This window comes from Rhinopithecus bieti, unplaced genomic scaffold (genome assembly GCF_001698545.2).
Source record: "Rhinopithecus bieti isolate Rb0 unplaced genomic scaffold, ASM169854v2 scaffold_521, whole genome shotgun sequence".
Taxonomy (NCBI): Eukaryota; Metazoa; Chordata; class Mammalia; order Primates; family Cercopithecidae; genus Rhinopithecus; species Rhinopithecus bieti.
This window is the reverse complement of record NW_016803047.1, coordinates 280412-299126: the sequence shown is the minus strand read 5'-3', so window position 1 is coordinate 299126 and position 18715 is coordinate 280412. Positions and strand designations below refer to the sequence as shown.

Below are 18715 nucleotides of genomic sequence, written 5' to 3'. Positions count from 1 at the left end.
CGTATACTTTTGAATTTTAATTTTTTTTTATTGATCTATCTACCAATTTGTATGCTTATACTGAAGGCTTCATGATATGTTTTAGTATCTGTGGGGCTAGCCTCCCTTCCCCATTTATTTTTAATTGTTTCCATTGATATTATTGCTTGTTATTTCAAATAAGATATATAGTTAACTTGTCTAGCTCTGAGAAAAAAGTGATATATACAGGCATACTTTAGAGATATTGCAAGTTCAGTTCCAGACCACTACAATAAAGACAATATCACAATAAAGGCAGTCACATGATTTTTTGGCTTCTCAGTGCATATAAAAGTTATGTTTATACTATAGTATAGTCTATTAAGTGTGCAATTGTATTATATCTGAATAAATACTGTATATTTCTTAATGAGAAAAAAATACTACCATCTGAGCCTTCAGCACGTGGTAATCTTTTCGTCGGTGGAGGGTCTTGCCTCATTGTTGATGGCTGCTGACTGATCAGGGTGGTGGTTGATGAAGGTTGGGGCAGCTGTGCAATTTCTGAAAATAAGACAACAGTAAAGTTTGCTGCATTGATTGGCTCTTCTTTGATGAAAGATTTCTCTGTAGCATGCGATGCAGTTTGATAACATTTAACCCACAATAGAACTTTCATAATTAGAGTCAATCCTCTTAAACCCTGCCGCTGCTTTATCAACTAAATTTATGAAATATTCTAAATCATTCCAATTTTAGTATATGTGAGGCCGAAGCGAGCATGAAATATTCTAAATCATTTGTTGTCACTTCAACAATGTTAACAGAATCTTCACCAGGAGTAGTTTCCATCTCAGGGAACCACTTTCTTTGTTCATCCATAAGAAGCAACTCCTCATCTCTTCAAGTTTTTATCGTGAAAGTGCAGCAATTCAGTCATATCTCCAGGCTCCCCTTCTATATAGTTCTCTGGCTACTTCCACCATATCTGCAGTGACTTCCTCCACAGAAGTCTTGAACCCTCAAAAATCATCCATGAAGGTTGGAATCACCTTCTTCCAAACTACTGTTAACGTTGGTATTTTGTCCTTTCGGGATTCTGGAATGTTCTTAATGGTACTTAGGATGGTGAATTCTTTACAGAAGGTTTCAATTTACTTTTCTAAGATCCATCAGAGGAATCACTATCTATGGCAGCTCTAGCCTTTCAAAAAGTATTTCTTAAATATTAAGACTTGAAAGTTGCAATTACTCCTTGATCCATGGCCTGCAGAATGGATGTTGCATTAGCAGATGTAAAAACAACATTAATCTTCTTGTACATCTCCATAAGAACTCTTGGGTGACCAGGCACATAGTCAATAAACAGGGATATTTTGAAAGGAATTTTTTTTCCTGAGTAATAGATCTCAAAATTGGGCTTAAAAATATGCAGTAAACCATGCTGTAAACAGATGTGCTGTCATCCAGGCTTTGTTTTTTCCATTTATAGAGCACAGGAAGAGTAGATTTAGCATCATTCTTTTAAAATAAACTGTATATGAATTTATTAATAATTTTTTATTAATAAATGTTTTTTAAATAAAACTGATTTTACTAATACATTTTATTAATAAACTTTATATGAATAAAAGAACTTGAGACAATTTAGCTCAATTTTAATAAAATGTTTCCCAAGCATTATTTTGACCAGGTACCCAGGTTTAAGTTATGAACATTGACAGTGTCCATTATATAACCACACTTGAAGTTACTAAGGACTTAACCATTTTCTAGTATTAGCCTATTTTCTACACTGCTTTTCACATATATGCCCATTAACAAATGTAATGTCTGTTACATTTATTGGTTTATGAGTGTTTCTGGAAAACTACACTATGTATGAAGACCAGTTTCCATGCTGGCATTGCATGCATCCAAATATTAATACACAGAGGCACAGAATTAGAGCAACAAGAGAGCATATTTAAACACTAGCATGCCCCATTCCACTTTTTATTGCTTATTTTGCTTAGTACTTCTTAAAACAAAAGTAAGAATCTTGAATTCAACGTTCAACTGCCAAAGAAAGAATAACAGCAGGGCACATACTCAGGGCTTGAGTGAAATTGTAAGCACTAGCTGGTGCCAAACACAGAGGACATTGATATATATATATATATATTTATTTATTTACACACACACACACACATATACATATATACACATATATATGCATATATACACACACACACATATACACACACACACAACCTTATTATCTAAAACTCTTCTCAGCTAGGGCCTTCCAAACAAATTGGTAACAACATGATTTATGTTGAAATATACACAATAAATAGCAGTATGTTGTTTGGGAATTTAAGAACTCTGATTATCCAAATTTGAATTCAGGTCTGTAGGAAGTGAGAAGCTTGTACTAAGCAACTGTGCTACATTTCTGCTGCAGTTAGGTTATTTTGGACAATTACACCTAAACTATCCTTGGTTTCATCCAACAAAATGTATAGTGTACAAACAGGAAAGAATGCCAGCCAGTTAGGGGTTTAATAATGCATGATTTTTATTCTCTTGCTCTGGGAACTTGTATAAAAACATTTAAACTAAGGAAAATAACTCCAGATATATGGACCTCTTGTGCTTTATAAAAGAAAAAAAGGTACCCACTAATTTGCTCAGATATAGCAGGCTTAATGGTCCTATATTTTGAAAAGATTTTAAGAATGGTTTCTAATATAGGAGAGGGAAAATAGTCACTATCCCTTTTCAGAATTTAAATGGAGGGCAGTAAACATTCTTTACACCCAAAACCTATGGCAACAGTTCAGATTTGACCAAGGTAAATGTAGAATGGAGATGTTCTAAACACAGCTAGGACTCAGCAAGTCTAACACACTAAAATCATATGATTACATTTTGAAAGAAAATACATAAAAACCAAATAGAAATTTTGAGATTTTTTTTCGTTTGAAGGTAATCTTAATGATACTAAATTCACAAATGCTAATTTAAACACCCAATCCTATTTATCTAAAACATACATTGCAAACACAGATATCTATTCTCTCCACATGTGAGCGCCCATTCATATCATGGTTTGGAAATGGGGAGAATAGATTCCCCTTACACTGCAAGTCGGCAGGTCTTTCTTTACAGTTAACTTTAGCAACATTCATACAAAATAATAATGAACAATGATCTTCTTTACTTGTTAGCTCACAAGGAAACACCTTCAGAACTGCATTTTGTTGAAGTTTCTATACTAAAATGTAGAAAAACTGAACTACAAATATTGAAAAGTTAAAAATTCCTTAATTTTTTTATTCTTGTAACCACTACCACAATTTACAGGGCAATATACCTGATCTAATGAAAAGAAAAAGACAAAGACAAAGCTACAACAGCTAAAAGACCTCAGGAATGTACATCTAATTGACACTACATTGCATTAATCAATAGCTGCACATTGTACAAACTGTAGCTATGACAGTCCTGAACACGAAGGGTTTCCTGTTTAAGCTGCAGTAACTTTTCTGACTATGGATCATCGTTCCTTCTGTGGCAGATTTTTACTGTTCCTCTAATGCTTTTGGTGTGACTGTCTCAAAGTAACCTGCAGCTTTCCTGACAACTCCTCACTCTCTCTTTTGCTGAGAACTGTAGCCCTTTTCTGCTGTTTTTAGAACCTTCTGCTACCATATCCACCACTTCCAACACCAGATCCATAACCACCACCATAGGGACTGCCCGAGCTTCCTCCACCAAAACTGCCCTCTTTTATGGGTCCATAATTTGATCGTTGTTGTCCACTATAATTTCCAAAATCAGTATAGTTCCCACCACCACTATAGTTCCCACCACCAAAATTTCCTCCTTCATTGTGACCATCATATCCTCCACCACCGCCACCATATCCACCACCTTGGTTTCCATATCCTGGTCCACCACCACCCTAGCCCCCTCTACTACTATAACCAGGACCACCACGGTAGTTGCCATCTTCACCACCAAGTCCATTATATCTACCATCACCTCCTCCATAACTACCTCTGCTGCCACCTTCTCCACCCCCCTAGCCTCCTCTTCCACCAAAGTTTCCACCACAGCCAAAATTATCTCCAGCATCTCCAAAGTTTCCTCCACAACCCGTCAAATTGACAGATCCACCTCCATGACCTCTCTGTGACCCAGCAGACTGTATCTCTTGTTTAGAAAGGGCCTTTTTCACTTCTCAGTTATGCCCATTATTAGTGTGGTATTTCTGAACAACAATTTTATCAGCTGTATCATGATCATTAAAAGTTACAAAAGCAAATCTTCTCTTTTTTCCACTCTGCCTGTCTTCCATAACTTCTGTGGTTTCAATTTTGCCATACTTTTCAAAGTAGTCTCTCAAATTATATTCTTCTATATCTTCTTTAATACCACCAACAAAAATTTTCTTCACTGTTAGAGCACCAGACTTTACAGAATCCTCTGTAGAAACAGCTCTCTTTGGTTCCACTAAATGCCCATCAACCTTGTGTGGTTGAGCATACATTACTGCATCCACCTCTTCAACACAAGAATAAGTCACAAAATCAAAGCCCCTGGAACATTTGGTTTGGGGGTCTCCCATTACCACACAATCTGTCCATGTGCCCCATTTCTCAAAATGTTCTCTTAAACTATCATCTGTAGTTTCACGGCTCAGACCACCAATAAACAGTTTTCTCAACTGCTCTGGTTCATTTGGATCATGGCCCTCCTCCCCCTGGCCAACGTGACGGCTGGAGTTGGGCTGGGGGTGACCTGGCAGTGGTTTTACCTCCATTTTGAGAGATTTAGCATCATTCGTAAGAGCCCTAGGATTTTGGAATAGTAAATATGCTTCAACTTCAACCTACTAATTCAACCTGCTGTATTAGCCCCTAACAAGTGAGTCATCCTGTCCTTTGAAACTTTTAAGCCAAGCATTGACTACTGTCACTAGCTGTGAAAGTCCTAGATGTTGTTTTCTTCCAATGGAAATCTGTTTCATTTGCATTGTGTTATTCAGTGTCATTACCTTCATTGATGATTTTGGCTAGATCTCCTGGATAAATTGTTGCAGTTTGTACATTCGCACTTGCTGCTTCACTTTCCACTTTTATGTTATTGAGACAATGTCTTTCTTAAACCTCATGAATCAACCTCTACTCTTTTGCTAGTTTCCAACTTTTCTTCTCCAGCTTCCTCACCTCTTCCAGCCCAGCCTTTGTAGAACTGAAGAGAGTTAGAGCCTTGTCCTGGATTAGGCCTTGGATTAAGGAAATGTTGTGGCTGGTTTGATTGTCTACACAGACAACTAAAACTTTCTCTAGATCAGCAAGAAGGCTGTTTCACATTCTTATTATTCCTGTGTACACTGGAGTAACACTTTTAATTTCCTTCAAGAACTTTTCCTTTGCGTTCGCAACCTGGCTAACTGGCAACAGAGGCCTATCTTTTGGCTTATCTTGGCTTTCAACATGCCTTCCTCACTAAGCTTAATCGTTTCTAGCTTTTGATTTGAAGTGAGAGATGTGCAACTCTCCCTTTTACTTGAACATTCAGAGGCCATTGTAGTGTTATTAATTGGCCTAATTTCAATACTGTTGTGTCTCAAGGCAATGGGAGGCCTGAGGAAGGAGAGAGATGGGGAAATGGCCAATCAGTGGAGCAGTCAGAACATACACAACATTTATGGATTAAGTTCATTGTCTTATATGGGCTAGGTTCATGGCACCCCAAAACAATTACATTAGTAACATCAAAGATCACTGGTCACAGATCACCTAACGGATATAATAATAAAAAATTCTTTGAAATATTACAAGAATTACTAAAATGTGACACAGAGACATGAAGTGAGCACATGCTATTGGAAAAATGCCACAAACCTTCAAGATGTAAAAAGTGCAGTATCTGAGAAGTGCAATAAGGTGAAGTGTAATAAAACGAGGTATGGCTGTCTTTTTCATTGGGATTATGTAAAATTCATGAAGTCATTTAGGGAGAACTGACACTTTCATGATGTTGAGTTTTCCTAACAGAAGCACAATGTGCCTTTTCATTTGTTCAAGCCTATTTCTGTGTCTTTCCTGAGTGTTCTACAGTCTAGACACATTTTGACTGTCATACCAAGTAACAAGCAAGGCTGTTTCCCTCCCATCCCACGCACAACTTCCAGTACATATGTTTTCAGGCTCATCTTCTCATTTTTGTAGCCAGGATCATTTAAACCTGATCCTTCCTTTCTGAAAATCTGGGAGATAGGGAGAAGAACTGCACGTAGAATGGTGAAGGTATGGGCTTTGCAGTCAGACTGCCACTGGGTTAAATTTAACTCTATCATTTATCAGCTCTGTGACCAACAGCAAGTCCTCATTGGCAAAATAGAGATTTTTAGCTGTATTAGTTCATTCTCACACTGCTATAAAGACATACCTATGACTGGGTAATTTAGAAAGAAAAGAGGTTTAATTGGCTCATGGTTCTGCAGGCTGTACAGGCTTCTGCTTCTGGTGAGACCTCAGGAAACTTAAGAATTATGGCGGAAGGTGAAGGGGAAGCAGGCATGCCTTACATGCTGGAGTAGGAGGAAGACAGAGTGAAGGGGAGGTGCTATACACTTTCAAACAACTAGATCTGGTGAGAACTCTATCACAAGATAGCACTAGAGGGGTGGTGCTAATATTAGAAACCACCTCCATGATCAAATCACCTCCCACCAGGCCCTACATCCCATATTGGGAATTACAATTTAACATGAGATTTGGGTGAGGAGACAGAGCCAAACCATATCATACCTTTCATGGAAATAAGGATTGGATAGGATAACATATGTAAAGCAGCTAGCACAGTACCTTATATAATTAAGAGCCCAATTTAATTGGTAGCTATTACTTGCCCTGGGCACTGAATTTTCCCAGTAACTATTCTGGTAGTGAATAATTTCCAGTATGGAATTGAAAACCCTATCACAGGCCTCCTGATGTGTTTGTAACATATCATACACTGTTACATATATTGAAAAACAAATCGATCCTTCTTCCACCCATGTTAATTTCATTGATTCCGGCAATACCATGCTATTTTGAGGTTTTCCTTTTTTCCCATGAGTTGGCATTTTTCAGACTTTATATTTCGTCTCACTTTCACAAACTGCTGGACTAACCTGAACGTAGTGAAGGAAGCTTCACTAGTTTGAACAGTGATGGATCATCTTTTCCTGGAAGCCATCAATCAACAGTAGCTAACAAGAATATGGAGTAGGGCAGGAGCGGGAGGGGGTGCGAAGGTCACTTTACTTGGTTCACCGAATACTTGCTGTGAGCCCTTTTGATTGATGTAGTAAAAATTTCTGCTGATTGCATCACTATTTCAGGAGAGTGTTGACTTGCTTTCCCCAAGCAGATTTCTGATTTTAGTTGAGAATCAGCATTCTAAACTTTTACCAGTTCATGTAGACAACAACATTAATTGAGCACCCACTGTCTGCTGACCGCTGCATGACAGAGTTAATAGTAAGCAGAAGGCCAGGGATGGCTTGTTTTGGGGGTTCAGTCTGGCTGTACTCAGGGGACATGGGCCTGGCTGATGGGCAATTTATTGATTTAAGGAAAGTGGCCTGATGAGTGCTCAGCCACCATGGAGGGTGCAGGTCTGGGTGTGCTGGTTCACCTGACACAAGGGTCACCACAGGGAGGCCAAGGTAGGGGCAGGAATGAAGATTCTTTGTTGTAGAGGCAGGGAGTGAAGCTTGGGGCTGTGGCCAATAGACCTAGAAGAGGCAGTCATGTAGTCCTAAAGCTTCAAATGAAAGCTATGGAAATCGAGCAGATGGTGGGGCAGAAGGTAAGCTAAGGTCAGAGGCAAGTAGCAAGCATTTCTCTTGGGAGGTGGGTTGCCCTGACAGGCTGTGAGGGGAGGTGCCACCCTTTGCAGAGGACAGCACAGGACAGCCCTGGGAGTCGAGCCAGTGAGCAGGGTCTCAAAGGGACCCTGACCTCAGGGTGGGAGAGGCCCTGTGCCTGGAGCTAACAGACTCCACACTCCATAAGCAAAGCTGCTGTACCCAGCAGGGATGGAATCATATCAGTGATAACAGCAGCTTCATTTATTTAGTGCTTTTAATGCTTCAGAGAGCTTTCTCCTCTTTTACCGCACATGTATGAAATGCTGCGCTTTCCCTGGGGAGGCGGTGCCAGTGACTTCCCATCAGTTCTTGTCCTTTGTGTTGTTTTCCCAGAAGTGTTTATAGACTTGTTTGATTAAACCACACTTTCTGGTCTCATGATAACCCACAGGAGTTGGAAATGTCAGAGTGAAACCATGTATTGTCTGTATCCTCACACTTTTTGAATTTTTAAATTTTTAAAAATAAATTTGGAGGATATAAGTGAAGATTTTTTTACATGCACATGTTGGGTCGTGATGAAGTATACTCACTTTTGTGAGATATGAACACACACATTCATTTTTTCAACTGAAAATTCTTATTGTGCATGCACAAGGTAGCAGACACTGCTTGGTGCTATACATGTACACATATTTCTATATAAAAGATGTGTGTATATGTTATTATCCTATAAGGTCTCCTCCTACCCAGAGGTCAGACTGGTGGTGGCCTGAAACATTCAGAACATGAGTTGGAAAAGGGTCATAAGGGAGGCTAGAAGCTGCAGGTAGTTAGAGACTTTATTCCATAGGAAAGACAGAATTGCCCTCAGGCAGTTGCTCAGAACCACTGTGTGTATAACACAGCAGATGATAGCAGCAGGACTCACTGACCTCGGTGAGAAATGACAGCTGACAGCAGAGGGAGGGGACGGAAGAACTCTTGAAAGCAGAATCATTTCTTTTGAATTCTGTCTGGCTCTTCAGCACAATGGTCTGAGGCCATTTCGTTCTGAGCAGTGCTGCATTAAATAGCACAATAATTAATAGTCAAAATGCTACTAGCTCATATTTGCATAGCTTTTTAGAATTTACAATTCTTTACACTATATGGTCTTATTAAATCAATGCAAAGTCCATATGGCGGCATCCGTCAGAATCACCTGAAAGTTGTTAAAACACACATTGCTGCTTGCTTGTCCCTACCTCCTCCCACCTTGAGTTTTTGATTCAGTAGGTCTGAAGTGGGGACCCAAATCAGTCTTCCTGACAGTTTCCCACATGACTCTGCTGCTGCTGGCTGGGGCCACACTTGGAGAACCACTGGCCTCTGGGGTATGCGTGGCTTCTTGTATTATTATTTTCACTATTTTACATAGGAAAAATGCAGTTTCAGAGAAGTTGAATTACTTAACCAAGGTCACCCAGGTGGCAGATTTCAGACTTCAGTTTAAGTCTTCAAAGAATAAGCCATATGTTTTTTCAACTATGTGCTATTGTCTCAGATGTTTTTCCTAAAAAATGAGAGTGTAACACGTTAGATTTTCTTCAAAATACTTGGAATTAAAACCTTGTCATTGTAGTTTATTCAAAAATTTATGTCTGTGGCATATATTCTTTGACAATACTGGATGGGGTTCTTGGTATGTCTAGCTTCTGGAGCACTTAGAACATTTAAATAAATGCTAAGAAATTAGGGTGACTGGGTGGAAAGGGAACACATGGAGGAAGTAGGATTTGAAGTGACTGGGACAGGTGCAAATTCTTTGGAAAAGAGCCATGAAGTAGTGGAAAGACATAAGAGTTAGCAGATCAGAGGGAAGCTGGCGTTTTAGGAGCATTTCCCTGCATGGATCATTTAGCTAACCCAGAATGATTGTATTGACTTTGATTTGATGTTGGTCTTCTCTAGAGGGAGTCTATAAGGGTTTTTTCCAACTAAACAACTATTCTGCTTCCAGGTTAAGAATGCCTAAGGAAATATCCTATTATGTTCATGGAAATATCCTGTGATGTTCAAGAAAATATCCCTTATGTTCATGTTTATGTGTCCATTTTTCTTTTCTGTGAGTGATTTCCCAAGTCCTTTCCAAATCAATTACAGAATTATGAAGAAGCCTCTTAATCACCTCTAAAGGCATTTTAAAGAAAATTCCAAGATCACTCATGTCTTTTCATTTCAAGAATGTGATAGCTGCCATTCGTGCAGAGATGTGACATTAGTCTTTCAGGCTGTAGCCAGGCTGGATCAGGTGGGGTTCGGTCAGGAAAACACAACCCCTGTAGGCATTTTAAATATGGAGAGATTTAATACAGGTATTGAGGTGCTTATAAAACCATGGGAAAGACTGAAAGAGTGAAAATCATGGGGACTGACATTAGTTTTGGGTTTACTGCCACAGAAAAGCAGAGAGCTGTTGTGGCTCAGAATCAAGAACCTGCAGGAATGCGGCTGGTGGCCTCACAGCTTTCTTCAGTGCTGAGGGGCTGCAATGGGAAGGAAACAAAGAGGCCACCACATAAAAATATCTGTGAAACTCACATATTCGTCTGCCAGTGCTTCCAGAGCAAGAAAAAAGAATGTCTTCATCGTCTCTTCCACCTTACAAATCTTGCGGGAGTGCAATTTTATTGATGAAATCTAAGAACTTTCGAGTTTACAGGATTCATTTGGAGTAAAATTTATGTCACTGCACAGATGTGGCTTTTTCTTCAAATTACCAACTAGGGGTGGACACATAGAATTTTGCTGGAAGTGGAGGTCTTCACGTCTCATTACCAGACCTCTGAGGCACGAAGTTTCACTGCATTTGCAGTTTCTATATTTGGTTTTGCTTGACAGATATTAATGACTTATTGATTGTATTTTTATTTATTACAAAACCTTAATTCTTAGGAATCATGCTAAAGCATAAGCTTCCATTAATTAGATTCCCTCTCCCATAGGCCTTCTTTGGAAAGAAGTTTTATCACTGGAAAACAGGAAAGTTTTAATTTTTACGGCAAAAATTTAGCAATATATCCAGTTACCCAATTAATACAAGCTGCTATGGTTTAAATGTGTCCCCAAAGTTCATGTGTTGAAAACAATCCCCAGTGCAACAGTGTTGAGAAGTAGGACCTTTAAGAAATGATGATGTCCTGAGGGCTCTGCCCTCATGAGTGAATTAATGTCATTATTGCAGGAGTGGGTCAATTATTGTGAGAGAGGCTTTATTGTAAAGGCAAGTTTGACCCCCTCTCACTCTGGCTCTTGAGCCTGCTCTCCTGCTCTCCACCTGCTGACCTGGGATGATGCATCAAGAAGGCCCTCACCAGATGCAGGTCTCTCGACCTTGGACTTCTCAGCTTCCAGAAATGTAAGAGATAAATTTCTTTCCTTTGTAAATTACTCAGTCTTTGGCATTCTGTTATAGCAACACAAAATGGACTATGTCCATTATAAAAAAGTGGGAGAAAAGGTAATATTTTATATATTTATTTAACTAATATATATTTGCTTAATCTGTGCTCCTTTATTGGAATTCTGATTGGTTGCCTTTTTTATTTTTCACTTTAATTACCAATGCTTATATAAATGCTCTGATATATGCATCCTACGATAAGCAATATCCTTGGATAAATTCCTAGTAGATTTTTAGCATCTAAAATGATGTACTTTTAGAGGATTTTAAAACATATATTTATAAATTGACTCCCAGGAAGATTAGGATGCTTTTAATCTACTAGCTGTGAATAAAAGTTCCTGATTTTCTGAACTCTTACCAATATTGGGTCTTATATTTAAAAAGCTTTGCTAATCTGAGAGTTAAACTGTATATAATTGCTTTAACTTGATTTTCTTTGATAACTAGAGAGGATGAAGATTTGTTTATATGTTATTATCTTTTTACATGTATTCTCCTAATGAAATTATACATTTAGGCTATTTTCCAGTGAGTTGTTAGACTTCTTTAAAATTGATTTGTAGTAGTTCTTTATTAATTAAGGACAAAATTGCTTATCCCTTATTTATGTTGGAAATATTTTTCTCAAACTGCTGTTTGACTTTTAATTTCATTTTATATTTATGAAAGAATTTAAAGTTTTAGTTAATCAAAATTCCTTCCTCCTTCTCTCCTTCCTTCCTTCCTTCTCTTCTTCCTTTCTTCCTTCTCCCCTTCCTTCCTCTTTCCTTCCATCCATCCATCTTTCTATCTGTATTTTTATCTTTTTCTTCCTTCCCTCCCTCTCTCTCATCCCTTCTCTTTCTTTTTCTTCTTGGTCTTTCTCTCTCTCAAAAAAAGGCAAGATATTGGTTAAGTGGGCTCATACATTTTAGAAAGACCTAAACGGAATTGCCAAGAATTGCATAAGAACGTTCAGTTTCATAAAACCCATAGTTCTGTAAGAAGGTTCTACCTAGATAATGACATAATTAGGGATGATTATGGCATTAGGGATGATGTAGGCAAATACAAACTCAGCAACCAAAGTCTACGATAGGCCATGTGTGAAATGTTTAAAAGTTACTAAACAAATGCCATAAAAGAATTACTTCCGGTTGTTTGGAAGTTAAAAATAAACTAGATGTAGATTTCTCACTTATGAAAGTAATACATAATTTTGGTAAAACATTAAGAAGGCCACCAGAGGCCTTCTCACACAGTAAGACCTCTTCCAAACAGTTTCTTGTGTATCCTTTTAGAAAGTTTCTACATATGCACAAAAATAGAGAATATCCCTTAAAACACCTCCTCCATAGAGACATGAGATAATACTGAATGTAATATTCTGTAATTAATTATGTTGTTAATTGACATCAAATTTTAGACCTATTTTTACATCCCTACATAAAAATCTACTAGTCTTTACTGTATACAGTAATATATCCTATAGCTATATCAGTTTATTTTACTAGCTATTTCTAGATGCTCATTTGATTGGTTCTAGATTTTAAAATTTTTTATTATTATTTTTTAAAGAGATGGGATCTTGCTGTGTTGGTCAGGTTGGTCTTGAATTCCTGGCCTCAAGTGATCCTCCCATCTCAGCCTCCCAAAGTGCTAGGATTACAGTCATGAGCCACCTGGCCCTAGTTCTATATTTTTGTTCCAAGAAAAACTGCTGCAATGTGATTATTGTACAGTTAACTCTTTTTTTTTCTTTTTTTTTTGAGATGAGGTATCACTCTGTCACCCAGGTTGGAGTGTAGTGACATGATCTCGACTCACTGCAACCTCTGCCTTCTAGGCTCAAGAGATCTTCTCACCTCAGCCGTTGAGTAGCTGAGACCACAAGCATGTGCCACCATACCCTGCTAATTTTTGTATTTATTGGTAGGTATGGGGTTTTGCCATGTTGCTCAGGCTGGTTCAAATTCCAAATACACCTCAAATACACCTGTCTTGGCTTCCCAAACTGCTGGCATTATAGGTGTGAGCCACTACGCCCAGCCTATTGTACAGTTAACTCTTGAACAACACAGATTTGAACTCTGTGCATCCACTTATAGGCAGATTGTCTTCCACTTCTGCGACGCATGAGACAGCAAGACCAACCCATCCTCGCCTTCCTCAGCCTACTCAACATGAAGATGATGAGGATGAAGACGATTATGATGATGCACTTCCACTTAATCAACAGTAAATATATTTTCTTTCTTCATGATTTTCTTTCTTTCTTTTTTTTTTTTTTTGTTTTTTGAAGGAGAGTTTCACTCTTTTTGCCCAGGCTGGAGTGCAATGGTGTGATCTCAACTCACTGTAACCTCTGCCTCCCGGATTCAAGTGATCCTCTTGCCTCAGCTTCCCAAGTAGCTGGCATTACAGACATGCACCACCATGCCTGGCTAATTTTGTATTTTTAGTAGAGACAGGGGTTTCACCATGTTGGTCAGGCTGGTCTTGAACTCCTGACCTCAGATAATCCACCCACCTCAGCCTCCCAAAGGGCTGGGATTACAGGCATGAGCCACTGCACCTGGCCGATTTTCTTAATAACATTTTCTTTTCTCTAGTTTACTTTATTGTAAAAACATAGTGTATATACATGTGAAATACAAAATATGTTTTAATCAATTGTTAATGGTATCAGTAAAGCTCTGGTCAATGGTAGGTTTCTTAGCAAATCAAAATTTATATATGAATTTTTGCATGGGGGAGTCAGCAACCCTCACCACTGCATTGTTCAAGGGTCAATTGTATTTATATTTACTGTGTCTTGGTCAAGAAATTTGTGAATAAAATCTCAAGTAAATTCTTGCAATAGAAAGTATGTGAATGAAAAACTTCATAAGAGCCCTCAAAATATGGTGCCAATTCATTTCCTTACTGGCAGTGTATACAAATATAGAGGAAAGCTTAACATGTATATTTCAATTAAAAATTGTTCACAAAATAGATCAGATTTGCCTAGTTTCAAACCAGAGTGCTACACCAGGCTTCTAGAAGCAGAGGTCAATGAGAGACTAATACAGAAATTACTGAAAAATCAGAATTATTTCAGAAAATAGGCTAAGTAGGCAGAAAGCTCCTCTGTTTTCCATGTTTGAGTCATAGCTCTTACATAATTTTCCTTAGGAGATTGTTTCTAATATTTCTCTTTTTAATAATTTCAGCTTTTATTTTAGATTCAGGGCATACATATGCAGGTTTGTTACCTGGGTATATATTGCATGATACTGAAGTTTGGGGTGCACTTGATCCTGTCACCCAGGCACTGAGCATAGTACCCAATAGTTAGTCTTTCAATCCTCGCCTCGCTTCTCTTCCTCTCTGCTCTAATAGTCCCCAGTGTTTATTGTTGCCATCTTCACATCCGTGTAGACTCAATGTTTATAACTCATAAGTGAGGACATGCGGTATTTGATTTGCCGTGTTCCTGTGTGAATTCACTTTGTTTCTAGTATTTCAATCACATATTTTGTTGGCTATTCATTTCCCTTCCTTTGAGTTACTTCTGTTTGCCCTGATTTAATTCCCTTTTAATTATAATGAGTAACCTCTCTCATTTCCTTTAGGAGTTATTTGTTTTCTCCATTTCTCAGGGACTGCCTAATTATTTGCTGTGTGGATGTGGGTGCCTTCATGCCTGTATGCTTTCAGATTTGCCCACCTCAGTTCAATGATAGTGCCACTTGATATTATCTTCAAATGTTTCAGTATTTTCCTTGATCAGTAGAGCTTTATGCATGTACAAGATTAGTGGTCAAAGTAATAATTATTCATAAGACCTAAGGTGATTAATTTTGTTATTTCCATTATGAATGTAAATAATAATGTATCTCAATTCAGATGTGATCTTATGTAAGTCTTCTGTTTGATAAAACAAATCTCTATAAGTAATTAATATTCACATTCTTTTCTTTTTTAAAAATCACTTTATTGGGGTATAAGCTGTACATATAAGAATACGCCTGTGGGTCTGGGCATGGTGGCTCATGCCTGTAATGCCAGCACTTTGGGAGGCGAGGGCAGATCCCTTGAGGTTGGGAGTTTGAGACAAGCCTGGGCAACATGGTGAAACCCCGTCTCTACTTAAAAATACAAAAATTAGCCAGGTGTGGTGGTGCACACCTGTTGTCCCAGCTACTGGGGAGGCTCAGGCATGAGAAATGTTTGAACCTGAGAGGTAGAGGTTGCAGTGAGTCGAGATCGCACCGCTGCACTCCAGCCTAGGTGACAGAGCGGGACTGTCTCAAAAACAACAACAAAAAATACACCTATGAAACCATCACCACGATTTATGCCATAAACATACCCATGACATACCCATATGCGTCACCTCAAAAAGTTTCCTCCTACCCTCTTGATTATTTTTTGTGATAATTACACTTAATGTAAGATCTTAGCAAATTTGTAAGTAGACAATATAGTATCATTATTGTTTACATTCTTTATGAGCATTCACTAATGATTTTTCAAAATAATTCTGACAGCTTTACATTTCATATACTATTAAGCAAGGTGTATAATGAGCTTGTTTATTTGGATAAGGCAAGTTCAAATTACCATTCATAGTTTTGTGGAAAATATTAGGTTGAGATCTGACAGCAATAAAAATATGGTAACAAATATTGACAATTTTACCTCTGGATAGCGGGGAGTTCTTTTATTTTGTTTGCTTACCTATATTTAAAATATGTTGATAATAACCACATATGGCTTTATTTAAAAAATAAATAACATTTTAAACACAGGGTATTTTTCAACAGAGCTCAGAGAAGATACATGGAAAGAAAAAGAAAGGAGTATAGAATATAGAGTGTATGAGATGCTGGCTCACAATTTATGATTCTGTTCCTTCAGTGATTCTTAAGGGAGTTGAGCAAAAATAATTTTTATGTCCTTTATTCTTTCTAGAAATGGATTATTTAAGCAAGTGAACATACTTAATTTTTCAAATTTTATGACCTTGTATATGGGGGAAAAAAAAAAACGTGAACACTGGAGACTTTCCACTTGCAAATAATCTTTTCAGGTTTTCCTGAGCAGGATTCTATGCATTCAAAAATGAATATACTAAGCATCTGTATTAATTTGCTAGGGATGCCATAATAAAGTACTACAAACTGAGTTGATTAAATGACAAATTTATTTTCTAACAGCTCTGGAGGCTAGAAGTCCAAGATCACGGTGTTGGCAGATTTGTTCTGAAGGCCATCTTCTTTTTTATTATTTCAATAGGTTTTGGGGTACAGGTAGTTTTTGGTTACATGGATGAGTTCTTTAGTGGTGATTTCTGAGATTTTAGTGCACCCATCACCTGAGCAGTGTACACTGTACCTAATATGTAGTCTTCTCTCACCCTCTTTAACCTTCTCCCGCCCCCAAGTTTCCAAAGTCCATTATATCATTCTTAGGGCTTTGTGTTCTCATAGCTTAGCTCCCACTTATAAGTGAGAACATACAATATTTGGTTTTCCATTCCTGAGTTAGTTCACTTAATGTAATGGCCTCCAGCTCCATCCAAGGTGCTTCAAAATACATTAGTTCATTTCTTTTTATGGCTGAGTAGTATTCCATGGTGTATATCTATGACATTTTCTTTATCTACTCGTTGGTCAGTAGGCACTTAGGTTGGCTCCATGTCTCTGCAATTGTGAATTGTGCTGCTGTAAACATGCATGTGTAGGCGTCTTTTTCATAGAGTGACTCCTGTTCCATTGGGTAGCTACCCAGTAGTGGGATTGCTGGATTGAATGGTAGTTCTACTTTTAGTTCTTCAAGGAATCTCCATACTGTTTTCCACAGTGGTTGTACTAATTTACATACTCATCAGCAGTGTAAAAGTGTTCCCATTTCACCACATTCACACCAACATCTATTGTTTTTTGACTTTTTAATTATGACCATTCTTGCAGGAGTAAGATGGTATCTCATTGTGGTTTTAATTTGCATTTGCCTGATGATAAGTAATATTCAGCATTTTTTTATGTGTTTGTTTGCTGTTTGTATATTGAAGGCCATCTTCTCTTTGTGTCTTCACGTAGTCTTTCACCTGCCTTGTTTGTGTAAAAAATTCCTCTTCTTAAAAGAACATTAGTCATACTGGGTTAGGACCCACTATAATGATCTCGTTTTAGCTTAATTCTGTAAAGACCCTATCCCCATAAAAGGTCACATTCTGAAGTACTGGTGTTAGGACTCAGCCTATGAACTTGGGGCTGGGGGAACACAATTCAACCCGTAACATCATCTGAAAAACTTTCCTCTCTGTTGAGAAGCCCTTTGGTTCTGTTACCACATAGTGGATGTTATATAGTGGTATTTAACTTTTTTTTGAGTTAGGAATTTTTTCGAAAATGAAAATTAGGGGTCTGGCACCCAGAAAAAAGCACATATATATTAAGTTTCACATCAAGGCATTTGCAGACACCTCCCCCTATCCTCAATCTCTTTCTCTCTATGGACCCCTAGGATTAAGAACCCTGGTACAAATGCTATTAAAACCACGAAGTCAGGGAATTCAGTGATCAAATCCATCAACTAGCTCTTCATAAGTCGCACAACTTAGCAAGACTCTTCAGTACTAAGCTGCAGTTTTATATCTTTCACCTGACTATTGATAATTGAAGGAATTGAAAGCAGTCCTGCAAAAGTCACCCTCAGTCCAGTAAAACCTAAGTCTAAGCATGGGTCAGGAGCTCTTCCAAATGACTGGAACAGTTCTCTCAGTTTCTAAAGATGTCTCCTGATGCCAGATTTTAAGCACAGATCAACTGTGGGGGATGACAGTCCTGCTCTGGGCATTCCCTGGGTTTCAGCCTACTAAGGGGGAGACGCAGCTATGCTTGGCTACATCTGGAACACCAAGAGGTGTGGTGCAGCTTTGGTTAGTAGTGGATAAGAGAAATGTTGGCTAATTGGGTGGATCTCCCACTTGGGGCTCTTTTCCATATAGAACCCTTCGATGCATGAGGCTCAAAAGGAATTTAATATTACTTGAAACTGGGTCAGATTTCCTGGGGCTGGGCCTCTAATCAGTTCCTGAAAATGAGGAGGATTAAGACATCTTTAGTGATACTCCTCGAGAAGAGCAACTCCAAGACACGTAATTGCCAGATTCACCAAAGTTGAAATGAAGGAAAGAATCTTAAGGGCAGCCAGAGAGAAAGGTCGGGTTACCCACAAAGGGAAGCCCATCAGACTAACAGCAGATCTCTCGGCAGAAACTCTACAAGCCAGAAGAGAGTGGGGGCCAATATTTAACATTCTTAAAGAAAAGAATTTTAAACCTAGAATTTCATATCCAGCCAAACTAAGTTTCATAAGTGAAGGAGAAATAAAATCCTTTACAGATAAGCAAATGCTTAGAGATTTTGTCACTACCAGGCCTGCCTTACAAGAGACCCTGAAGGAAGCCCTAAACATGGAAA

At 38.2% G+C, this 18715-nt stretch overlaps 1 long non-coding RNA gene and 1 pseudogene across 2 annotated transcripts in view; both read right to left on the bottom strand.

Annotated features, from left to right (window-relative positions):
* Positions 1-422: 422 nt before the first annotated feature.
* The window catches only part of LOC108539348 (uncharacterized), a 30387-nt gene continuing 12094 nt past the window's right edge, over positions 423-18715 (bottom strand). The window contains exons 2-3 of the long non-coding RNA XR_001888335.1: positions 8752-8879; positions 423-525 (exon numbers count right to left, since the gene is read on the bottom strand). This is a non-coding gene — a long non-coding RNA (uncharacterized LOC108539348). The remainder of the gene's footprint in view (positions 526-8751; positions 8880-18715) is intronic.
* Positions 3605-4771, bottom strand: LOC108539266 (heterogeneous nuclear ribonucleoprotein A3 pseudogene; annotated as a pseudogene). Its single transcript, XR_001888321.1, has one exon. The product of XR_001888321.1 is annotated as a heterogeneous nuclear ribonucleoprotein A3 pseudogene (transcript).